The 22,721-nt window shown below is 42.3% G+C and overlaps 2 protein-coding genes across 7 annotated transcripts in view; one reads left to right on the top strand and one right to left on the bottom strand.

Annotated features, from left to right (window-relative positions):
* HMG20A (high mobility group 20A) overlaps window positions 1-9,887 on the bottom strand; it is a 40,503-nt gene extending 30,616 nt beyond the window's left edge. Inside the window, exon 1 of one of the 2 annotated variants that reach the window (XM_062612225.1) lies at window positions 9,727-9,887. The gene's annotated coding sequence lies outside the window, so the exon portion shown is untranslated. Of the gene's footprint in view, window positions 1-7,391; window positions 7,490-9,726 lie in introns of those variants that run through there. The other variant, XM_062612226.1, reaches the window with a different exon arrangement.
* A 384-nt stretch (window positions 9,888-10,271) lies between these two features.
* PEAK1 (pseudopodium enriched atypical kinase 1) overlaps window positions 10,272-22,721 on the top strand; it is a 113,939-nt gene continuing 101,489 nt past the window's right edge. For 4 of the 5 annotated variants that reach the window (XM_062612231.1, XM_062612227.1, XM_062612232.1 and 1 more), the window contains exon 1: window positions 10,272-10,481. The gene's annotated coding sequence lies outside the window, so the exon portion shown is untranslated. The remainder of the gene's footprint in view (window positions 10,482-22,721) is intronic. The other variant, XM_062612233.1, reaches the window with a different exon arrangement.

The raw sequence follows: 22,721 nt of genomic DNA on the forward strand, positions 1-22,721 counted from the left end.
ATAGACACTTATCCGAGAAGCCTTACTGATCTCAGAGCTGAGAATAAAGAACTGTGCATCAGTAAAGTAAAAACATTTTCTAAACATAATTCCCAGAAGCCTATGCTATAAAGACAGAGATAATAGCTGAAGTTTTGGTTTTTTTCCAACGCCTTTCCTATGCATTGGAAATCTCCTGTCTTCCCACTCATCCTCACTATAAATATTTAAACCCTTTGTGCGCGCTTACTTGCATATCAATACTTACAATACTTTTATTTTCCACACAACAGCAACACAAGAACATAATCTTTAGGAACGTGATGGAAAGTTTCTTGTAATCTGTTATTTTCTGCCTGCTTTGCAAACCCTTCTGATAAGTGTCTTCTCTGCAATTCCCTTGAGAAATACTTTGTTGAAATGGCACTGGAATAGAATGTATGTTTTTACAATTGGCAATAAAATTATGCAAGTAATGTACCTAAAAAACCTCCAAACATTTAAAGCCTTTTCCTATGGAGAAAAAACAAGGAAGACATCTATAACAGAGTTCACATTTTTTCATGCTTGTAATAATTTTTAAGGCTAAAACAGTATTAACAGAAAAGGTTTCTCAAGTAAGGAAAATACTTTTGATACTAGGATGATGTTCAGAACACCATTCAGAACAGTTCATGTGAAGTCTTGCAGTCTAAATTTAACACGCAGTTATTAATTCTGTATCTTTTTATACCCACATGGAAATAGATGACCAGTCAAAACAAATCTTATGGCAACACAAAGATCGTTTTCATTAGCCTAGTATGAAAATGTGCAAGATTTTTGCACTTTCAAGGAAGTTTTCTAGGCTAGAACTAAAAAAAAAGCTTATTTCCTGTCTGTAAAGCTGCAGCATACCCACATGTATAGGCTAGAGGGGATGACTGTGATCACCCAGACTGACCCATTTGAATTGGCCCTTACCCTCCGTTAAAAAAAGAAAAGAAACCCATGAAGGAATGCATATCTACATAACCATTACCCAGTCTTGTTTTAAAGACTGACAATAAAAGAAGCACCACTGCATCAGCTGTCCCACATGGCAGTTACACAGTAAATCTGTACAACTTTCTACTCTAGCAGTCACTTGGATCCTACCATGCTTTTGCAAGCTAGCACTATAAGCTAAGAACTTATATCAATAAATTCTGATTAAGTTATTTGATAAATGTATCCTTTCAAGAAGTTAAACAAATGCAGCCCTGCATTCATTTTCAGGACTAAAAATATACTAGCTTAAACGTGAACAAATCTGAAGTCTGGTTTGCTTGAGTCTTTAAAAACAAGAAGCTAAACCAGGTTAGTAGACCACAACTACTGAAAAAGTAGCTGTCACGTTCTCTCTTCCTAAGTAACCAAGAAGCCTTAACTTGACGCCATTTTGTTCAAAGACACGGAGAGCAGTCATTAGTGACTTTAACATTTAAGAACCCAAGGATCAAACTAACATGTTTCAGATGTTTTTTTCTGTCTTTTTCCTATACTCAGAGTTTTAAAACAAAATCATTCATGCATCCATTTTGATTAAGTGTTTGCTGTTACTAAACAGTCTACAGAATGCTGATAATGTCACAAAATGATTTATATGCTACTGTCAACTGATGGAGAAGAATGGGAAACTGGCAAAATACCCATGGCACGAGTCAACCATTAGATTAATACAATTTTCAGACCTCTTTTTCAAGCCCTGCATATTTTGCTATAACCAAAGGACAGGTTATAGAGTAGTAGCTTGCTGCCAAAGAGAAGGGAAGGTCTTCTCCTTTCTCACTTGGTTATGGCAATCTCCACATCTTACTGGACTTTTCACACAGCGGCTCTAACCCCCTACCTCCTCCCTTTGGGGAATGGCAGGCAAGAGGGGAAGCTGGGTATCTTCCACCAGCTCAGATATAGTTGAAAAGACTCCGAGGGCTCAAATAAATACCAGAGCTTATTAAAGAAAGAATGTGTGCAGAAACTCCACTCCCATGTGTGGTAAAGGGTCATGTTAAGCTATGAGCCACCCACAATCACCAAAGATAACTTTCTGGACTCAATTCTGTTAGTAGTCAGTTTTAATGTTCACATGACATCAGGGAAGCATTCAGAAAGGTCATCTGCCTACATGAAGATAAGCCAAGTGCTAGAAGGTGCAGACAATAGCTCTCCACTAAGACAACAGTTTTACGGCATCCTATGCCTATTTAACTACTAACTAGTCATACAGCATCATCTTCAGCCTTGCACCTCTTTTCACTGGTCAACTCATGCTTATTAGCATGCTAAAGAAATAGAACAGCTTTTCCTTCATTTAGCAAACTAGTTTATGCCAGATTGAAAGTAAAATGGCTCAGCAAAGGATCCAATGACATTACAGCTGGCAGAAGAAAAAGGGATGCAAGAAGCAAGAAGTTAGTGACTTACGTTTCTATAACCCTATAACCAGAGATTCAGCTCTCACTCAAATTCTAGTGGTGCCAGAAATGAAGAATATGTGAAGCTATTCCAGTAACTGAGGGCCCCAAAATAGCCATAAGTAGGAGGAAATGTAAGTACCAGATAAAATTAGGATTATCTCATAAAATGACTTGACATTTTCAGGGTTTTTTCTTTCCAATCTAAAGCCAAACATCCATTTTCTGGATGACAGTTGAAAGTCTTTCCCATAAGTCTGGAAACAGAACTTGAATTCCACAAATTCTGATTCATTTCTTCTAACAAAGGATACTTATCACACATGTGTCTTTGATGAACTGCAGCAAATATACACTGAACTCAGCAGAAGAGCAGTCTATTCTGTCATGTTTTCACATATTGAAACAGTGGGGATTTAGTCAAATATTGATTATCTCAATTTCATTTCATCAGTAACATGAGTCATGTGCAATACCAGCTAAAATATACTGCAGTAAATGTACCCCAAGCCAGAAATCTGCTCCAAAGGACTTCAGTATGGTTACCTATGATAGCAACTGCCTCAAGTTTTTCCAGACTGAAAAAACCCTCCTCTGCCATGTTTTTTACAGAGCTACACTGCTAACCAGGCACACAGGAACACTATCATCTTCCTGTGGTTGCTATTCAATTTTGCATTGGCAAAGTTTAAATTCCAAAAGAACCAAGGAATCTTCTAATGCTATACTGCCTCCATTGAGTTTTCAAAATTCCTCCCAGTTTATCACCGCTTTAGTACTCTGGTTTGCATCACAATCATCCATCTCCTCTCTTAAAGCTCTCCTTCCTTGAGACAGTCACAGATATTCAGATGTAAGTAGCAAGAACTAAGACCTGCTCATTGAAAAATACAACCTGGAGGAGAAACAAGAGCACTCCAATATACTTATTGTAGTTCAGGACTTTTAGAAATACAGTAGATTTGCTCATTTGATCTAGAAAACCTACAGAATTTGTGATGACTGAGGCATTCCAACAAGGTGCTTGTGTATCTGAAGATATGGCAGCTTTAAATGGAATATCTTTCTTCAATAAGTCTTAATTTTTTTTATCCTTTATGGATCAGAAAATGTCTTTGTCAACATGCTGGATAAGTGAAAATGCAAACAAGGAAGATTATGCTTATTCTCAGACTGTGGAGAACTGGAACACAAGAGAAGTACTGCACCAAAGAAAAAGGCTTGGAACGCCAGGAAAAGAAAAAAACCAAAGCAAACCCAAAACCCCAAATAAAACCTAAAATGGACACCAAGCTTTCTCCTCTTACCTCTGTGTGCCATTTACCCTGTATTGGGAACACTTCCCAACAACTCCCAGTCTTCTTCACAGAAATGTGATGCTAGCAAGCTCCAGATTTAAAAGTGTGAAAGCAGATCTACAGTTTACTGTTTTCAGTACTTTGCTTGGTGTTGGTCCGTTTTCTCTGTTGTATAGTCTCATACTGTTATAAGAACTTGTTTGCCACAGCTCTCCACTGCTTTTCCAACTATGGAGACTCACACTTTCCATATATTGTCAAACACAGCATATTTTGAACGCTAGCATAGGAGACTAACTCTATTATATCAGAAATTCAACCTCTGGTCAACATATAATTACGTTCCCAGAGTTATAAGCCTCAGAGTATTATTCGGCCCATTCTTACACAAATGATAGTCACCTCTCCCCAGAAAAGTTCATTTGTATTACTGATGTTTTGTCCATTACTAGTTTTAAGCAAACAGAACTCCAGAGCTCAATAACAGCACACCATCTTATGTCCAAGGCTTCGAAACAAGCAGCCAAGGGAATTCCAAGAGAAACAAATTGTTTCTTGCTTGAGTAACAAATACAGAAAAATCACACCCTCCATTAATTCCTGTCATAACACTTACCTGAATTACAAGGAAGTACAAAACAGACATAATAAGTCAGACCTATTTAATCACCATTCAGTTCAGACAGTCCAAGAACCCATCCAACCACAGTGAAGGATTATGTACCTCTTTAGGTCTCACCCTAACAATTAAGTATTTCTTAGTCCTCCATTAAGCTTATTTCCTAAGAAAAACCCCAAATTACCCTCATTCCCTGCACTTGCTGGGATATCTAAGCAACAGGATAAAGAAAAGGAACAGAACTGGCCTTTCAGCAACTGTTTCTTGTACCAGTATGGATCCAGAGCAGCAGCTACAGTTGAGTACCCCCTTGATTTTGTTCATAATTTTTATGGTTTATGCACATCAGTTTTATGTTACAGTTAAACCATGGGCCTTACCACTTTCCCATCTTATTATTCCCAGCAGCCACACTCGCCTCTCATGCACACACTCATGTTCATGCCAACTGCTCTGTTTGCAACTTCTCAAAGCCCTTAAATTAATTTACCAGCAAAGTTTTCATCTCATCAGCTCTTTGGAACAGTTTGCCAACAACACGCATGAGTGCTAGCATCAGAAGGCAACAACAGTGAAGACTCACTAGCTCGCACGCCTTGAGAATTACACCCTCAAGTAGAAAGCACAAGTCATATATACCACTACTTAAAGTCCCAACAAGTTCTATAGATGACAGGTTATTTTGAAGGGCGATTAAGAGCTTTGAGAGTTTTTTGGCTGCAAACAATCCCTCAAATACCACTGCATAATTAAAGTTATGAATTTCTCTTTTCATATGTGAACACAACAATAAAACAAAAGTCAACTTTCCCCCAGTAATTCATTAAATTGCCAAAAAATCCTCTGTGCTCTGCACTAGTTAGTGGAAGGAAATAAAATGGAAAAAGCATTCAGAATAAATTCTATCAGTCCAAAGCCTCCTGAATTCAATTAATAAATGACACTTCCACTCTCTTCATTCTCACATGGACTTCACACATTTTTATTATCAGTAACACAACTTCATGCCACTCAGTCTTTGGACTAAACCAACTCTTCACATTTTCAGGCTACTGCAATTTTTTGACCTACAAGCAAGGGTGTCAGTTGCTCACCACTTTACTTATCCCAGCCATAATGCCCAAAAGACACACCCCAAGGGCTCAGACTCCCTTTTACCTGAAGAAATGGTACAAACAATCCAACCCATAATAAATCTTATACCTCTCAAATTCTTATGTTATTCACTGTGTGTCATGTAAGATGTACGGTCCAAAAGACTGAAATCAGACAGCCAAAGTCAGCTACTGTCCTAGTCCCCTGCAAAAGAAAGCAGGATCATTCGTTCCTCGGATCAAAATTGTTAACGAGGCTCTTTGAAGACAGCTTCACACAGCCTCCATCTAACATTAAAAAGACCTAGTCAGTCATGTTCCTAATGTCATTTCTGAAAGACAAGTTTTCTTCAAAGTACATCAGTATTTGTGAGAGTAGGGTCAAGGAACAAGGAAGATTTCCTAATAAATTCAGAACTTGGAGGCATTCAGTTATTCCACCATTACTGGTTTTGTTCCCCTATAACAAAGAATAAAGATTCCTCCCAGCTGAACAGTCATTCAAAACTAACTCTAGCTGCAATTCACCTAAAGCTGTCCTTATCAAACTGTTTAGTCCTTCAGGAATAGAATGTCAGTCCCTAATAGAGAGGTATGAACAATTTAAGTTATTCCTTTAATGTCAATTAACCCTCTTTGGGATTAACTTGCATATAAAAAGCTTTAACAGACACATCCCAACAATCCCATTATGGAAGAGATTATTGCAAGGCTATACTCTGTTTTAAATTGCTTAATATCTGTCCTATCTCGCTCAGACTAACACTGGCAGTGCATGTATAAACTCAGATTCAGTAGTTCTGCCCCCAAAAATCAAAGATCAGCATTAAACTACAAACAGAAAAAACTAATGGCTGCCATTTGAGCAAACAGCCCCGCAACTGATGCCACTGGAGCAGGAACAAGCCAGTTCTGTAGTCAGACAGCAACACAACATTGAAGATCTTGCCAATGGAGGCTGACCTACATTACTAACCAAAGTTTAAGTTACCAGTTGCACTGCATATTTCAAACAGACATCAACCGGCCTCACCCGCTCTTCATGAACAAATCCACTGGGGAAATAATGGTGGTTTCTGAGAACAAACTGTTCTTAGTAAATTCATACCTAGTGAACACTTTAAAGTGTTTTTATTTGCCACTCTTCACATCTTCAAAAGAACTGAAGTTTAACAGTTCCCATGAATGCAAGAAATACCCTTCTTTTATTACCAAGGGGGATCATGGAAGTAAAAAAAATAAAAGCTTAAAGGAATGCAGAAAACAACCCAGTTTTGGGAGCTCTCCAAAACTAAACAAATTATAGATAGAAAGGGTATATAAACAACTAGCAAAAAAAGACCACCTTTCTTCATTCACCTTACTGTCCTCATGATAGTTCCCTTGAGTTGTCCTTCTCTCTCACAGATGATTATCAGATGAGTATCCTGACTGTTATAGGTGCAGCCTCTTCACCTGTGCTCTTACATCCAACAGGCTCTCACAATACATACCACAATACTGAAAGAAATCAGCACAGCTCTGTGCACACTTCAGTAACAGTGAGTGGGAGTAAAGTTTTTCAATCACAGCCTGGAGAGGGCAGGAGGTACAACAAGAGTTCAGAAACCTGTATCAGCTTGTTGTAGTGAAACACGCTCAATTGGCCTGCAACCTTTGTCCCAGTCAGTGGTAAGCTGGAGGAAAAAACTCATCCAAGAACTGGCCCTAAAATATATCCTATTTAATCAAAGAGAAGCACTTAGTATGGAAGGCTGAGCTTCCTTTGGCAGGTCAAAAGTATCCCTTGCTAACTGGGCACACCTTGATACTAAGTGACCTTGTATTTAAACACACTGTGAATAGATGCACTAACAAAGAAAACTTACAAAGTTAACATGAATGCAGTAGTTTACAATTTTCTCAGTTCCCGTGCTCTGACACTAAGAACTTTGTGATGCAGGTACAAAGCAAAAACACAGCTCACAGGCACTTTCATTCAGAGGCAGCATGAGGGAAATCAGCACGTCTCTGCACACCCGCTGGTCATCAGGCACGGAAAGCCTGGACTTCTCTAGGGAAATGTCCTGCAAGACCAGAAGATGGAAAACAGAATCTCTCTCCTCCTTGGCTGCTTTATTGCAAAGTATTGCAGTTTATTATAGTCATCTCCTGAGCCAGGTACACGTGGAAGAGCTGAACCCCATTCTCAGGTGCTAAAGAAATATCAGTGTAAGAAACAAGACTTCCTCCTCCCTTTCCTGAGCCATAAAAGGTGCATTACCTTCTATGTGCCACACCCTGAGCAAAACCTAACCTTTACAATCAAAACACACAATCTTCAGACATTCTATTCTGAAAGCTGCTAGTACCCTCTACAGAAGAGCAGTATTTTAAGACTAGCCTCAATGCTCTTCTTTAGCCACCATTTGTAAGCCTAGACCTCCTTAGAATTGGTCATCTCAACCTCTATTCTGAGACATGCCAGATTGCTAAGGACAGAGAAAAAAAAAAGAATCGGCTTCCCTCAGTTTCCTGGACTCCAAAGTTACAGGATTTGCCAGTGATTGGTATAGTTTCAGAAATACTGAGTTCCACATCCCTTCTAACAAGCATGTAACATAGCTGTGCAAGGCGAAAAAAGATAAACCAGCACTTCACTAATAACTTCAAACAACAGATAGTCTGTGCCCCTTCACATATGGCCTGGATTTAAGAAAACACCAACGAAACCCAAACCACAAACCAAAACAAAAAAACCCAGCACACAGATGATGAAAATAAACTCTTTGTTTTCAACAGTTGGTTGTTTATATTTTTCTGAAATCAAGGGGTACCACTTTACAATAACATACATGAACTTGCTAGAGCATGGTTCCCACATACTACTGAGCCCAGTTCTGTCACTACATGGCTTTAGCCAAGCTCAGTCCACCTACACAGTTTACTTTCCACAGCAAAGAATGATGTTTCCAAAGATCGAACAAGACTTAACCTGCTGACAAAGGCAATAACTGTAAAGTTCCCCCTGCAGTAGTACTAATGCGAAGATGAGACCTAGCTTCTTCTGTGCTTAGAAGAGAGCGGTCCTAACCAAACCGTGAAAGGTAAGTGCTCCAGAGCCATGGCCTCAGGTTGGTCACACATGCAACACAACCTACCGAGATGCAAGAAGAAAACTTTAATAAATATTTTAAGCTAGCGTTTATTTCATCTTTATCTTCCCTTAATTTATATATTTCAGTATGTTTTATGAAGTATGCAACAGCACAGTAGTGCCCTTATTGATAAACCAGTACCTGTAGTACCCATATTGATAATAAATCAATGAATATACATATATTGGGGGTGCATGCTAACAAGTGGGTCTTTATTGATAAGCATGTACAGCCCCACAAAAAAATGGAGGCCGCATCTCTATAAACCAGAAGCTCCCTTTGCTGAGAACAGGATTTTCCTTTCTTATTGAGTAAAATGGAGGTTTGACACTTGTCCTGCCTTCCCTCTTTTTCCTAGATGCCACTAAGTTAACACCAAATTACACCTTCCTTTCTCCCTCACAAGACGATTTGGGGGTTGTTGCCTTAGAACATCTCCCAGCAGCCAGCTCCACAGCTACTCCTAGCTCTCTCCAAGGGCCCAACACCAGGGCAGCACTCAGCCGTTTGCTCCAGGGAGGGCCAGACCTGGTACCGCAGATTTGAATGAATGGCGCCTCACAAGGCACGTGGCTCCAGTGTTTGCACTTCCAGGCTCGGGGCTTTCTCTGCCACCTTCATAGTAAGAAACTTTAAGTTCCTCAGAAACAGGCAGCTGAATGTGAACACCTATTACTGGAAAGAAGTACTAGAACACCGTACTATGACAAATGATCTGTTTGAGATGGAAACAGTGAATGGACATAATGAAACAAAAACCAAACAGAATTAAGGAGCCACCAAATATTAACACCTCTCATCGCTCCGTGGGAAACGAGGAACGAGATAAGGGTTAGAAGGAAGCACAGAGGAAGCCAAGTGCCCAGACCCTCGCCCAGCTCTTCCCCCTCACCCAACGCGAGCTCCGGCAGACACGCCAGCCCTCCTCACCGGCGGGCCACAGCAAACGGGCATCGGCCGGCAAGCTCGGCAAGCGGGAGCCCGGCACGAAAGCCGCCAGGCCTGGCCGCTGAGGAAGGCCGACCCCGGGCCGCCGGCTGCGGCGCGAGGGGGGCCGCTCCTCGCCTCCCTGCTCCCACCGCGGCGGGAGCGGTGCCCGGCGGCCCCGGGAGGGGAGAGGAGAGGAGCAGAGAAGGGCCCGCGGGCGCGGCGCTCCCGACTGACCTGCGGGCGGCGGCTCCCCAGGGCCGAGGGGTCGCCCGCCGGACCTCGCTCCCCTCAGCCCGCGCAGCCGCTGCCGCCTCCCTCTCGCGAACGGCCGCGTTACCGCTCTCGCAATCCCTCTCAGATCCCTCCGCCACCGCCTCAGCGAGGCCCTCCCATCTTCCCAGACAAACCCCGCAGGAGAACGCCCCAGCCTGGCCGATGGCACCCACCACTGCCCACCCGCCCTCCCGCTCCACCACCCTTACCCAGGAGCGAGGCGTGGGGCGGGAGTTCAAACAACACACCGGGACTACTTTTTAACCGTGAAGCGGAAGCACACTATATGCATGCTTGCGTGCGCAGTCGGCGCGGGCCGACTTTAAAGGGGCAGGCCTGAGCGCGAGGCACGCCGGGAGTTGTAGTCTCCGCGCTCCGGCCCCGCCTACCGCGCTCCACCCGCGGCGGCGCCACGCCCCCTCGCTGCTCCCCAGCCAATGGGTGTGAGAGAGAGAGAGAGAGGGAGCGAGAGAGAGAGAGAGAGGAGGGGGTGTTCCCCCCGTTCCCCCCCCCCGTGGTGTGCGCGGGGGGGGCGGGGCCGGGCCGGGCCGCGGCCGGCGGCGCCCGGAGTTGGTTGTTGCGCGCGGTCGCAGCCCCCGTCCCGGCGCTTGGTGCCTGCCTGAGGGAGCCGGACCCAGCGGAGCCTCCGCAGCGCCGCCGCCTCCCCTCGCCGCCTGCCCGCGGGAGGCGCCGCGGGGCCGCGGAGCCCCTGCCAGGTGAGCGGCGGGTCCGGGCGCGGAGGGGGGTGATGGCCCCTTGCGCTGTGAGGGGAGGCCGGCGGCGGCTCGGGTTTCCTCCGCGGGGCCCAGGCCGGGGGCAGCGGGAAGGGGCCGCCGCGGGCCGGGAAGGGGGGGGGGGGGTTCCTGCCCGCAGCGCTTGAGGGGGTCCCGGAGGCGCTCTCCCCCACAACGGGCGGCGCTGGTCGCTGGCTGCGCCCGGAGCGTCTGGCTGGCGCCGGCAGCAGCCCCGCGGCCCCCCGTGGGGTCGTGCGGCGCCTTCGCCCCCCTCGGTGGCGGAGCGCCCGCGGGTGTCCGCAGACGGCCCCCGGGCTCGGGGGAAGTTGTGAGCCGGCACCCCGCGCCCCGCTGCTGGGGAGCGCTGCGCCGCTGCCGGGCGGACACCTTCTAGGAACTGCCCGGTGAAGCCGCTGTCGGTGCCAGGTGGATGCTGTCCCTGTCGGGGCTCCGTCCTTACCCTGTTATTACTGCGAATTCCTGACATGAAAGGCTTTACGCCTTAGTCTGTACGTGTGTAGCTACATTCCATCCTCTCCAGGCTCTGGGTGCTTCCTTTTCTCTTGAAGGTTATTTTGGAGTTGTAGGTGGGTCGGTCTGTGTGCTTGTTTTCATTGCGGGGGAAGTTGAGACTAAACTGGAAAGGCTGGGATTTGGATTGGGACAGCAAGTGAAACGATGTAAATGCATTGCAATGCTTTAGTTACTTACCGGGCGGCTGATACCTAACACAGCCTGGCCAGGCTGCTCTTAGGTGAGCACAAGGAGGAGCGTTGCCTGGTGGATGTCTGACCTCGAATTTAATAGGGTTCTCTTCTTGGAGACCGAGATTTCTGTTTACTTTAGGTCTTTGATGTTTTATTTCGTAGAGCTTGGCTTTCGTTCTTCTTTAAGTGCTTCATAACGAGCTCCAAAGTTTTTCCCCTTACTCGTTGTGGCTTAAAGGTGGTCCGGTGTCTGTTAAAGCACTTTATTCTCAGCTATTTGGGGAAAAAATAGTACGCCTGTTATATGGGTAGGAAGAAAAGTACACTCAGCTATTTCAGGAGCCAAGGCTTTATGGAATTCCAATAATTAGGTTCTATAGTTACAAAGTTTACTTCGACTTGTATAAAATTGCCAGCTGAACAACTACCTTTGTTATAAATTAGATGTAGTTAATTCTGTATGACTTTGGTTGGACTTGCAACCTCATCCAGACAGTTTGATACCGGTGGTGTAGCAGAGCAGGAAATACTTAGGGATGTTTTGTTTGGTCGTTTTGACTAGTTGGAGCTCTTAATCTAGTTTCACACTGGCTTAAAAGGTTTTGTCTGTAAAGTGGCTAAAATGACTTATCCAGATGAAGCATCTCCCTAGGAGAGCTGCTGCTCCAGTGTGTTTTCAGGAAAACCTCATTTTGTCCTCTAAAATGTAGAACTATGCAAGAAGCAAATTACCAATTTTCCATGAGTAACTTTCCATGATTAATCTTACGTATTCATTTCATGATGGTTTTACCTTATTGTTAGGGTATCTCAAACTTCATTCACAGACTTCCTAAATTACTTTGTTGGAATGCTCGGTTTGGCTTGAATGGCTCTTCCTCACCTGAACAGCTGTGGAAGGAGGTGCAGAGTGTGATTCCCGAGCCTGGGCTGCAGAGCAAGGAGCCAGCAGCCTTTCCTGCCTGGCCTTCCTGCAGGCAGCCACTTCCCCCAGCTGCATGCGTGTGGAAATGAGCAAGTGATAAGAAAGTGAGTTTCATTCCCGATGCAACATTTGCGTCTCCTATTTCAGAACGTTCATTAACGATGTAAATAAATACACAGTTATTTCAAACCAGCAGTGTTCCCTGTGTATTGGCAAGTCTTGTAGTTGTTTCAGTGACAGAGAGAGCAAAGCGGCAAAATACCGTTTCAACTTCCCAGGGGTTTGTGCTTCTGACTTTTCAGCTCTTTAGGAAATCTGCTTGCAAACACATTTGCCAAGCCATGCACGCTTTCCTCTTTAGTTTCCACAGAGCAGAAAAAAAAATGGGGGGGGGGGGGGGGTATGCTGTTTGACTAAATGGCTCCTAAATGTTTTCTTGCCGAAACAGGATAGTAAAATATTAAGATCCCTATTTGTAAGTTATTGCTTAGGGTCACGGACGTTGGTAATCACTGTTACCCTTCTGTGTTGTGCTAGGAAAAATGTGTATGCGAAGAGCTTACTCTAAGTTAACAAGTTGCAACATGTTTTCTTTGCCTTGTTCCTGAAATTACGCTCCCATGTCTCTACTTTCCTTTTTCTTTTTCCTGTTTAGTCTTTGCTCTTAGGTTTCCCTTTTTCCTAGAGCTGTCCCTCATCCCAGTTTAGAATTAGACACTCCCATCCCCATTGGCTGCCCATGTTTTCATTCCCCTTTTCTCCAAGGGGATCTGCAGCTTTACTCCTTGTCGCTGCCTCTCTTGTTCCAGTTGCTTACTGATGAGGTGGGATTTCAGGTGGTGTTAACTCAGTGGTCCCTTCTGTTTTTTTTTATGTATGGGTGGCCAGCCATGAAGAGAGAGCCCCAAAGGTCTAAACTGGGCTAGGTGCAGGTGCAGATCAGAGATGAGGTCTGTCTCCTGCCAGCTTCCACACTGTTCCCACTTCCTGTGCTGCTGCAGCTCCCGAGGAATCCTGCCGAGCTGCTCCCTCCCGTGTAGTCAGTGTGTCATAGCTGACATTCGGGTATGGACACACCATCGTGTTGGGGTGGGTCTAACGAGGAGATGGTGTTGCACTGGGAAAAGCAATGTGAATATGGTGGGGTGCATGCAATGTGAAAAGAGATTGTAAAGAAAACACCTGACATGGGGAAACTGGAAAGAAAACTTCCTTATCTTTCTCCTGTTAATATGTGGTAACTCCAGAAGTTTTTAACCTCCTTACAGTACAAATATCATAAGCTGAAAAAGGTGTTGTGGTTTATTAGTTGAAACTTGAAAGTTCAAAGAAATAATGTCAGGTTCTTTGGAAGCCATAGGTAGTTTCTACCTGCTATTAGTGCAGCCAAAAATCACCAGTGAGGCAAAATCCACTTGATATGTATATAAAATAACATGGATTTTGGAGGAGGAGATGTGTGGCTCCAGTCCTCAGCCAAGGGAAAGAGGCTTCAGATTCTCTGTGCTAGTACCAGTAAGGGTTGCAGGAGCATGGTGCCACTTTCTGTGACTGCATGACCTGTGATAGGCTGGTAGAGACCTTGTGCATAGAGGGGGTTTTGGTATTACCAGCTCTCCCACCCCTCTATGCTCCCACACATGGCCACTGTTTAAGGACTAAGCATCGCACTGGGATTTACATTGGCCTAAGGCTGAAATACTTTCATTGTTTCATGTATATCGGTACAATAATGTAGAATTTCCATTACCGTCCTGTTTTAAATTTCAAGTGGAAAAATACAGCCTGCAAACTGGAATAAGACTTGCTGGTTGACTTTCACTGATTTAAAGCAAGGTGAAGCAGAACAGGTAAGCAGTATACATTGAGAAGAATACAAGAGCTGGAGTATTTCTGCTACATTAGAGACAAGGATAAATGACTTCTTTTCCTTGGTAACAATTCTAATTAGTTGTCCAATATTTGAGCTGTAATTTCAAGAAATAGTGGTTTAATATTGTAGGCTCTGCATTTTCTTTGGCATTTCCCAATGAGAAATTTTCAATCTTCCTTTTTCCTAAGATATGTAAGTGGCTGAGTCACTAAAGAAATTTCTTTCCCCACATGTCTTTAAGTGGACTGAGTTGGTTTGAGATTGCCTGATTGCTGAAAATACAGACGGAGGAACGCTGCACAGTGTGTGTAGCTCTGAGGTCAATTTCTTTAAATTGGTTTTCTTCTGGGACCCCATCAGCTCCTTACAACAGTTACCATGTTAACTCACCGAGTTACAAAACAGCTTTACCATAAATGTTCTTGGGTTTGTCTGTTCAGATGACACTAAGAACATCAGAATTTCAGAACCCCTCTAGGGCCTAGTTCACCATTTCTCTCCTCCCTATAAGCACATATTGCTGTGCAGGATGAGTTCAAAATCAGTTTGAAACCTCACCACTTGAAAAAGTATTTTGTAATCAGTGTGTAACTGAGGTGTTTTTTTTAAGCTTTTGATTTTGGGGAAAGTTGTCACCCTGCTAGTTTCCCCTTTGTGTGAGTTTTTGGGTCCCGTAGCAGGTTCCCTACCCACAGCTGCTATGTATGGGCCTGGCCTTAACCAGGATGCTTTTGCATTAATTACAGTAGCAGTAGCAAAGATTACAATGACCATTATTGACATCTGTACTTTGATCACCAAATAGTTACCTTTGTGTTTAAAGGTGGGTAAGTATGGCCTGTAAAAAGTATTTGACAGCATTGTTTTGTCAAAATACCTTCAGAATTCATGGTTCTTTTTGCTCAGGGGTAGGTCTTAGTTGCCAGTTTTTAGAGGAGGGGATGTTTAATTTCCCTATGAAATGAAATGCTAAACATGGAGAAAAATATTTTAAAGTGGAAAAAAAAAAAAAAAGATAAATATTACCTGGTAAAGACATTTTTAAATCTTTTCCATTTGTAGGCTTTATCCCACAGTTTACTTTAGAGTAATACTTAAGTTAAAAACCCTTACATGCGCTTACATATAAATGCTGAAAAGTGCTCAACCATCTTAATGCGCAGTCACTGGTGACTGCAGGAATCATTCTCACCAAAGGTTTTGAAATCACACTCACGAAATGGATAAAAAGCCTGCCAGGCTAAACATTGTAGGCTTCTCATGTTAGTAACATCTTGTCTGAGACACCAGTTCAGTGGGGTGCTAAAAAGGAAGATCGCTGACTTGATGAAGTTAGTGCTATTTCAGCAAATATTGCTACTAGCACATAGTTTGCCAAATGCAACCTTATTGGTGTTCAGAAGATTTGGATTATTATATTATTCCATAGAATAAGCTATTTAGTGGTACAGTCACAGTTTGACCTTATGTGTTTTTGTAAAACCATTAAATAAGTGCAGATCTCAGTCCTAGAATGTTCTTTCTTGGATGAATGCCTGTATTTATACAGGCCTCTCTACCAAAGGAGGAAGAGGGTGTATAATACAAAAAGTGTATACTCTGCATGTATATATTTCTATCCAGTCTTTGACCTCTGAGGCTCTTGCTGTCAGAAAAACCTTCATATGCATTTAAAGACATTTAAATGTACAGTGTAAACATGAACAAATACAGGCATCCTTGTGCATTGACTTCATGTATGTTCCCTCCCACTGTAAGTCTCTGTATATATCACAGATGCTGTTGGTGTTGTCTCAGCTGACAAACAGCCTCTTGGTGAGCATTGTTGCTTTGCTTTTATACCTCTTTTGCTTTTTCATACCTCTTTTATACCTCTTTTTGCTTTTATACTTCCTTTGTCCTTTCTGTGGGCTCTTCTAATGCAGTAGGAGGAAGGAAGAACAGTTAAAAAAATATATAATCTCCCCCAAAATTGGCCAGTAAATTCAGAAACATGCGTGTCTGAAGGTAATAGAGACACTTAAAAATCCTGTAACTCTTGGGTTGATACTGGTCTTGGGTAACCACTGGTCTTATAGCAGCTTTATTCCTTGGGCAAGTTTTGCCTTTCTACCTTGTATTAGCCTTAATAGTCTTCTGCAGAATAACCCTAGAACCTGCTTGGAGCCCTGTTAAAAATCGCTGATTCTCTCTGTAAAGGCTCAGGATTACATCAGTATTGCTTTAATAAACTTGGAAGTTTAATGCAAATATGGACAAGCTCAGAGAGAATAAATATCAGTATAGAAGTTTTCCGTGGAGGAATAAATCATGTTGAGTAATTGTTTTTCCATTTGCTTTAAACCTCGCTAATTGTTGTTCTCTGCCTCCTTCATCCAGATTGGGTAGTTTTCCTTAAAAACAGGTTGCACAATATTCCCCAGTCTTGTACTTTTATGTCTGTAACTATATGGTTAAGGGTTGTGACTCCTACTGTTTGGAATGATCTTTGAAGAAGATGGTTTATTTAATGACTTTTGTACTGTAAACTGTAGACATTCTCGGTTTTTAGAAGCAGGAAGATGGCTCATAGTAAAGATGTAGAGAATGTGGGGCATGTGAAAACCCTCAGCATGAGCAGTTACACATGCTTCGATCCGGCAACAGTTTGTAGTCAGCGGAATGACTCGCTGAACTTGGTGTTAAATATACATCCAGGGCATAAATGGCCATTATTTTAGAGCTTTCTAGCTATAAAATTGTATTTTCATACTCTGTGTTTTGTTGTTTGGTTGGTTGGGTTGCATTTGGAAGTTTAAAGCAATGGAATATCAGATTCTGAGCAAGAAAGCCTCAAACCTGCTCTGCTGCCAGTGAAGCTGCCAGTAATGTCTCTTTTCGATTATAACAGCAAAGTTTTGACAGGATTATGGCAGGCCTTCCTAAAAAGGGGCAGGCTCACATTTGAAGGTCACTATCTCTGGCTAGAAAAGATTGCTTGGGACGTGCAGAAAATAAAGGTGTGTTAGGACAAAGCTTGCTGAAGCTTGAAGTGCTCCTGTGCCTATGAAGTTTGCATAGTAATTATTTCTTGTAGAGCAAAGGCAGTATCCCTGATAGAGAAAATGTCAGTACAAGCAGAGCTTAATGTACATTTCATTTACCCTGTAATCTGTATTAGTTCTGGCTGCAGTATCGTAATTGTCATCTTGCTCCATGAACCTGCTGGCAGGCAGGGTGCTGGTTCATGGTTCCTTACAAGTTTAACCCACTTATCTCTTCCAAAGGTGGCTCTTTTAAGAGAATTGCTCAGAAACTGGTACCTCAGAAGGGATGTTTCAGGCTGGTATATAAAGTACCTGTTTCTAGCAATTGATAGAGAGATACTGTTAGTAACAGTTGCCATGAAAAACCTCCCGCAACAGCCTTGCAGGTTTAAGGTGAGATTGCAAAGTGGTTAGAGGGAGATTCCTCAGCTGCACTGGAGCTTTGGTCATGGTGAGTCCTCCTGTGTTCTGTGTTATTATCTGTTTTTCTGCTTGTTGGAATGTGAGAAGGGTTTGATTGTTTCATTTGTTTGTGCAGTTGCTTCCAAAGAGAGAAGCTGAATCAGGTTCCTTTCTGATTGGTATTGACTCTCAGCATCAGTATGGTATTCAGTAAATACCTTCTTTAAATACAGTATTGCAAATCATACTAGATTGCATCATAGTGCAAATAGCAAGAAGTGGGGCATTGTAATTAAAAAAAATATAAGCCAGGTTCTTACCACCACCACCCCCTTTATTTTTTCTACAAGGCTGTAATTTCTCTCTGTAGTGCATAATGGTGACAGCATTGCAGGCTTTTTTCCTACTCTGTCGTTTGCAGATTGACTTCGTGGCTTATGGCTGTACATTATCTTTGTTTATCAGCATAAATCAACAGAGCTATTCCTGAACAATGGAGATAGCAACAGACAGACCTTTTGAAGACACATTTGCGGACTGAGAAACGGTGTTGTATAGAAGCATGTTAAAAAAAGATAACCAGCATGGGTTATCGGGGGGTTCTGCTCAACCCCCTGCAGAGGAGATTATGGAAGAGGCTGTGTAATGGCATTTCTCAAATATTCCTACACAGCTGCCAGGGCAGTTGATGTGCATACACTAATAATTCTTATGGGAAGTAACAGTAAACAGGTGAAATACCAAAGCAGCAGCATTTAAACATAGGTGGGATTTAGATTTCTTAAGATTTCAAATGTTACATAATTGTTTTCTTTCCAGAGTCAAGTACCTGCAGTTATATGCATACGAAGTCACCATCTGCCTACGTAGAAAGCTGACTTTGGGTGCCTTCATACAAGAGTTAAACATCCAATCCAAGTATAATCTGTAGAACACAGAAGGGAATATTAATTCACATGATGAATAATGTCTTCAGTGGCAAGCACTGCTTCCTGAGAGAGGGTTAGAAGTTCAACCAGTAGTCCCTGAAATTGTATAATATGCCTAACATGGACATGTTCTTCTTGTGCTGCCTGAAAGAGTTGGTGTACGTTTCCCATCAAACAATAATCACAAAGACTGTTGAAAATGCATTGGAAGAATCGGAAGCCAGTTTTGGTTCCTTGTTGCGGTGATTGTGCTGAATGCAAATAGCCGAGTTGTGGGTAAAAAACCAAATACTGAACAAGTGAAATAATTGAGAATCAGTGTCATTTTCTAAACAAATATATGCTCTGCTTTTCCCCAGATCAGTGTTATTACTTTTTGGTGTGCACACTACAGAGGAGTGTTCATCAGCACAGTCTGTATCAAAGTCAGTCTCTCTCTGGATATGGCTTCTTGGGTTTCTCCTGCTTGTAACAAGCAAGATACTTGTCCATTCCACCTTGTACTTCAGGTGATATGAGAACACTTTTGATAAGACTTAAAACATTATTTCTCTCCTTTTTGTGACCGTAAGGCAATAGAGAGTTCCTTGCAATTTTTATTTGGCTTCTTCCTGCCAGTTTACAAAATGCCTGTAACTTAAGCATCTGTAGGTCGCAGCTGCTTTTAACTTGATTTTGCCACATGGTTCAAAGGGCTTTTTTCCATCACTGTTATTCTGTGAGCTCTCCCAGAAGTTTCAGGGGTGATTGTTCTGCAGGGAAGATCAATTCTAGGATTTGCAGCCGTCAGTCTGTACCTCTAATGGTTTTTCTTGAGCATGCTTGGCTTTTTCTTGGTGGTGGGTTTATGATCTGGTTTAGAAGGAAGAGTCGTCACACCACAAAAGAAACTCTCTTTGTTAGTCTGACAGATGAACTAAACCTCAGTTTCTGTTCTGAACGCTTAGAAAGTACAAGGAGAATGGACAATCGTATCATCACAAGTTGCCTTCCTCAGGCTGATAAGTAACACGCTGTACATTGCAGTAACTCATCACTTCCATATCCTTGGGTGGACATGACCGTGTCATTTAAGAGCAGAAAACATGCAGAGAGCAAAAGGGGTATGATTCCTGGAATTAATTGAGCAGTACCTGAAAAATCAGAAACCTAGCCTGTAGTATAAGGGAAAAAATACTGAAATACAAAGTCTGCTTTCTTTATTTTTCCCATGAGAGAGAAAAGGGAAGACTTCTCATAATAAAGATATCTGTCTTTCTAAACGCTGCTTTGCGAATTGGTGCAACCCTGCCCAGGCGATGCTGGGACCTGTGATAAGCATTTCCTTTTGGAAAAGCTGTACCCAATGTGAAAGCAGAGGGAACATAATCTCTTCTGCCTCTTTAAGAAGTGTTGGAATAAGTGTGTCTTTTTGAAGGCTTTTTTTTTGCATATTTTTCAGATGAGCAACTCTGGAGCTTTGTGCTTTTTATGACATAACTTTTATGTTTTTAATGTTCTGAGCATGAGCTCAGGTTTTTGGTTTGGGTTTAGTGAAGTATTTGCTGCTTTATTTGCTGTAAAACCTGAGAAGAGTTCCTGTCTTCTAGCTCTGTAAGACCTGTAGTCCCCCCTAGTTCCTATGGGAGGCTTCAATATGCAGCCTTCGGAGTAGAAAATACTTTCTTTAGTACTTTTAGAATTCCAGATCATTGGGTCTTTCTCTGTGCAAGATTATAACTTTCTGGGGGTATTTCGGCACAACCTGGAAGCTGTTAGGTTTTGCAACTTTTGTTCAAATTACTTATTTTCTCTGCTCTTTTTCTTCTTTCACTTCATAATTAGAGGCTAGTGGACAAAGCAGACTTGGGGCTGAAGGCACCAATCTGGTATCTGGCAAAAAGGCTATGACTTAGAAAACTGACTGTGCCTGTTTTGCAGGGGATAAAGTCCTTGAACAGAAAAAGCAGCTTTAGGAGCTGTGGTTTATTTTGTGGTTTGGTTCTGTAAGCTAGTCATTTCTGGCACTTCCATACACCAAGTTCTGCTAATTTATATCTTACGTTTAATAATGTAGTTATAGGCTTATAGAAAGCAGTTGCTAACAGATTCATTCTAGTATTTGTGAAAGTGAAGGTACATAATTTCCTTTGGTAGTTGAAGAGGACTGTCTGATTGGAATTATCTTTGGCCATGAAGATCTTGGACAGACATGATCATTCTACATTGTGTTGCTTTGAAATGCATAGGTTAAGAAAAGATTTATAATTCTAACCCAGCTTTTTAGGGAAGAACTGTTAGGAAGAAATGCATTCTGCAAACTTTACTTGAAGGAGGAGACATGTTTATGTTCTTTTCCTACTGAGAACTGTGTCTGAGCTCAAATTTGACTGGATGTGAACATGAATGTCTTAAAGACATATTTATGTTGAAGTGGCTATTGATACTGTTTTAGGAAGTACTGTCAGATCTCCAGTTATATTCATATTTCAGGAAGAGCCCATTTTTATCTGCAGACTAGTGCAGTAGAAGGTTAAGGGTGATTACCACACACAGCAGTGTGTGTAGCTAGCGTTTCACTGGATGGGGCATGACTGAAGTTCCCATCTCCTTCCAGAAATCTGGTCTGATCTTTGCTAATCTTTTTTCCTTCAAAGTGAGAAGACATTCAGTGATCATCCCAGCTGGCTATATATTAGAAGCAGAGAGACAGGAGAGTGAAATGGCTTATTCAGTTATCTCCAATCAAACCCCCAAACTCCATCATCTCCTGATTTAACAGATAAGAGAACTAAAAGCTTGCCTGAAGACAACTATTCCAGCTGTAACCAAAAAGAGGGCCCAGAACACACTCTGGGTATTACTCACTTTGCTAACCCAGCCTTCTGAAAACAGCTCTGGTAAATATTTATTCAGTTGCCATAATACAGTATGGGTATCTCTTTGACCTCAGCCATTAGGCTGAGCTAGGCTATTCCTTCTAAGAGCTTCAAGTCTTTAGTTCAAATAGTGAAGATTTATGGCTTCACATCACAAAGTGTATTTCTAGAGGCTTATCCTGGCACTGTTACATTTTGTTTGTGTAACTGTGTTGTATTGTCATCTTTCTTGTGTAACTTGCTGTCAAAGCACATGCCAGGTCATGTGTTATGGTCTGTTCAGAGCAAGCGTTCCTTTTGCTAGTTAAATATTTCTGTCTGTGAGTTGGAGAAGCTGCACTGCAAATCAGAAGCTTGCAGTCAAACTTGCTGATGAGCAGTTACTTTTTGCATGGCTGAATACTTGAAGTTAGCATGTGATTTGGGAGTAATCTTTGGAATTAATCTCTGTATTGTTCAGCAATAGGAAAACTTGGAGCCTGGGATGATGCTCAGTTGTTTAGTTTCCAGAGTGTTTTAATCAGAAATGTCAGTTTTAAGATAAGAGTGCCCAGAAAAATGGGTTTGCTGGTTTTAGAGCAGTGAAGATCCTGCCTTTAAACTTGAAGTCAGAGACTGAATAAATCCTTTTTAAGGAAGCCTCATTTTTACAAGTTTCATCGTTGGCCTCAAGATCACTTCTTCCATTGCTTGTGACAAGGGATCAAACAGGCTGTCAGTAAATGCATTCAAACAGGCTAAACAGTAAAATGCATTCAAGTCTTGTCAGGTCTTGACAAACGCTTGATAAGATGAGTGTGATTGGCAGAATGACATATTATTACTTTTTAACTCTTCTGTAAAGTACACTGAAGTCTAAAATAAAGCTTAGTGTTCCCAACAGAATGCTGACTGTGCCAAAATCACGGACAATGCAAACATCCTCGCTCCTGGAGCTGAATCAGTTGAAAACAGCAGCCAAAAAGGCAAAGTGGAATGACCATTAAGTTATCTGAGACATTAAATAACAGCAATCTGCATTAAAATAACTGGGTGAAAATAGTTGATACCTTTGTCATTTCTTTTGCAGAGCAGCTTTCATGCGTGCACCACAGTCTTATCTTGCAGCGAGAAAATGAGGTTCTGAAGTAGGCTGATCTGGCTAATACTTCATGGCAGAGATTTATTTCTTAATCTGCATTGGAGATTTTTGAAGTACTGGCTGTTTTTTAGCAGGCTGATTGAGGTTTTGTTTGCTACAAGAATACACAGAATAGGAGTGCTGTAATTAGAGTGTGGTGGGAGCTTTTGGCAAGTCCTGAATTATTTCTGCAGTAGTATTGTACTGAGAACACGAGGCATTTTGAGGGAGGGGAAGATCAGAACAATGTGCAGATTTGCTTGTGTGGGCTAATATGACTCAGTTAGCCTGAACTCTTGAATTCTTTAGGAAAAACTGCCAGGCTAACCTTGTTTTTCAAGTCAGTCTCAATTGTTCAGCAAGCTGTAAGTCTTGATCCACA

The sequence above is a fragment of the Pezoporus occidentalis genome, unplaced genomic scaffold, assembly GCF_034315485.1.
Source record: "Pezoporus occidentalis ecotype Australia unplaced genomic scaffold, CSIRO_AGI_Poc_V1 ctg159, whole genome shotgun sequence".
Classification (NCBI taxonomy): domain Eukaryota; kingdom Metazoa; phylum Chordata; class Aves; order Psittaciformes; family Psittacidae; genus Pezoporus; species Pezoporus occidentalis.